General features: G+C 45.5%; 1 pseudogene; it reads left to right on the top strand.

The window, feature by feature from the left end:
- The first annotated feature begins 425 nt into the window (after nt 1-425).
- LOC149159161 (uncharacterized) lies at nt 426-1,313 on the top strand (annotated as a pseudogene).
- Nucleotides 1,314-2,312: the final 999 nt, after the last annotated feature.

Here is a 2,312-nt window from a genome sequence, read left to right as displayed (position 1 = left end):
TATTTTTTTCATGATTTCTATCCATGGAAACAGAGCCTTAAGTTTTTGTGGTCCACTTATACACAATTACTTACTTGAAGCAAGTCCTGTCACTAATTTTAGATTTAACTCTGTAAATGTTAAACAATGCTTCAAATATTGAAAGTTGCAGTGCCGAGAAATACCTGTGATCGTTGGAATTCTGACGAGATTCGTGTTACTGAGGAATACCCACATACAAAAATGGCTCGAGACAGTGAAATTTGGCAACAAATTATGGTAAAATCAATGTAATGGTCAGATTTAGCTTGGAGACAGAGCCCTTTTGTCCCAATGAAGTTTTGATAGACCCCGCGTTTAAACAAAGGGTAGGGTGTTTCACAACGAATAGAGAAGGTAGGAATTTAGGAAAATTCTTGGCAGGTGTTTCACTCATCAGTGCCAGCATTATGATCCACACAGTGGGCTTCCTGTTCATCTTCTGTTTGGGTTTATGGCACCTCATATGCTCCTTCAATGCCCACCTCAAAACCGCCAGAGAATACACAACAAAGCCATGGCATTCCCTATCCTACAGATGCTGTAAGCACCTGGAACTCTACATGAAACTGGTGGGCATCCTGTTAGCCATCTCATACAATCTCGCGATCTCATCATACTTCAATCCACTCATAAAGGGCACCATACCAGTGCACCACCTCTTGTCGCTGCAGTTCGCGGTCGTGCTCTGCGTCTTCTTGATCGTGGTCTTGGTGGTGTTAGTGAGCGAGAGCAATGGTGGGTGTCACCTGCCAATTCCTGGCGAGACGTTTTTTTTATGGCCGGTTTGGGGTTTGGACTCCATGGGCGATGCTTAGGGTCGGCGCGTCGCTGACATCGAACATTGAGGGCAAGTGCTAATCATTGTTGGGAGCCTGAGAGCCACGACCACCCTCTGTTGCGCCTCCGCAATCATCTTAGCCTTGCGGCCGAAGGAATTCATAGCGGACATAGCACTGTCCTCAGCTCTATGTCTTCAGGGGTTGTGGTTTCTTCAGTCGAGGCTCTCACTGCATGTCGAGAGCTACGTTCCCCAAGGTTGCCACTGCCTCCTGGACGTGCCCGACGAGGCTGACGGTTCAACTCAGTGCGATCTCGACGAGTATAAGTTGCGCTCCTTCGGGCTTCTCGATCTTCTCTTCGTTGTCCATGTCATCATTGTCGTGATCATCATTTTGACCGTCTGCAGTCTGTTCGCTAGGGTTTTGGGTGTCACGACTCGGGAGGCATGGGGTTACGAGCCTCTTGATAATTCCAACCACAGGGAAATGGTATTTCTCAAGGCCGAATCCTAGGGGTTTTGATCACCGGTTTTTGATTAAATTTTGAGACTCCAATAATGGAAATCGAAGGAATTATAAAGATTTGGCAGCGAAGGAATACTAAAACTAAAACCTTAACATTTGTAATTTCTAAAGTATATGCGGCACCAAATCCGGGGTCATGGGTACGAATCACAATGCAGCGAATATGAAACCCGGAAAACTTACCTGTCCGTGATTTTCGCCTCGCTGTTACTATTCACAGGCAGCCGGATTCCTCGGCGAACGCTTTCACAGCCATCTGTAAGGCGGACGGTACACAGCATTAAAAGCATCTTCCAGGCTGTTTGTTTTCACACGGCATCGCCTCACCTTTTTATACATTTGCCTTCGCTTCCATAGCTATACCTCCCCTGATGCCCGCTCCTTTTCTGAGATCTCGAGTGCCTGAGGTAAGCCGTGGGGATCGAACATGGGCGTTTCATTGTTTGTAAGGTTTTTCTTTTCCCATTTTTCTTTTTAAATCTTGACATCTGGTCTTAGCAGGAATCGAACATTGGCATTCAATGGAGTCCGTTAGGTTTACAATCGCATTTGTGATTCTTCTGATCATGTCCGCCATGGTCGTTGCGTCCTCTGCGACAGAGCCAGCGGGTGCGCCTTCTCCTTCACCTGAAGTCGAGTCCGGAGGAGCTCCCCTGTCCTTCGTATCTGTAATGGCTCCGTCGCTTTTTGCTTGTATTGGTGCGTATCTCGCTTGGCTCTGATGATCAGTGGCAATATCTAGAGTTTGAAGAGGCTGATGGTAGCCTGTATGGCAGCCATTAGCAGGGGGTTTTCTATTTGTTTTGTATTTCCTCATTTTTGGAGGGCGCAAACCTGTCTGCAGCATATTTTACTTTCGAATTTTAAGTATGGGCTATCATGAGTGAAAACAATAAAGGAGGTTTTATTATTAATTAAATTTTCTTATGTTGGCAATAGGAAATTATAGTCGCGAGATAATTTGGTTATAGGAAAGATAATTTATAA

This window comes from Pinus tabuliformis, chromosome 5_2 (assembly GCF_031772625.1).
Source record: "Pinus tabuliformis cultivar Carrire ecotype Pingquan chromosome 5_2, CPIR1, whole genome shotgun sequence".
Classification (NCBI taxonomy): domain Eukaryota; kingdom Viridiplantae; phylum Streptophyta; class Pinopsida; order Pinales; family Pinaceae; genus Pinus; species Pinus tabuliformis.
Note: the sequence above shows the minus strand (reverse complement) of the source record. Positions and strands in the feature narration are given on the sequence as shown.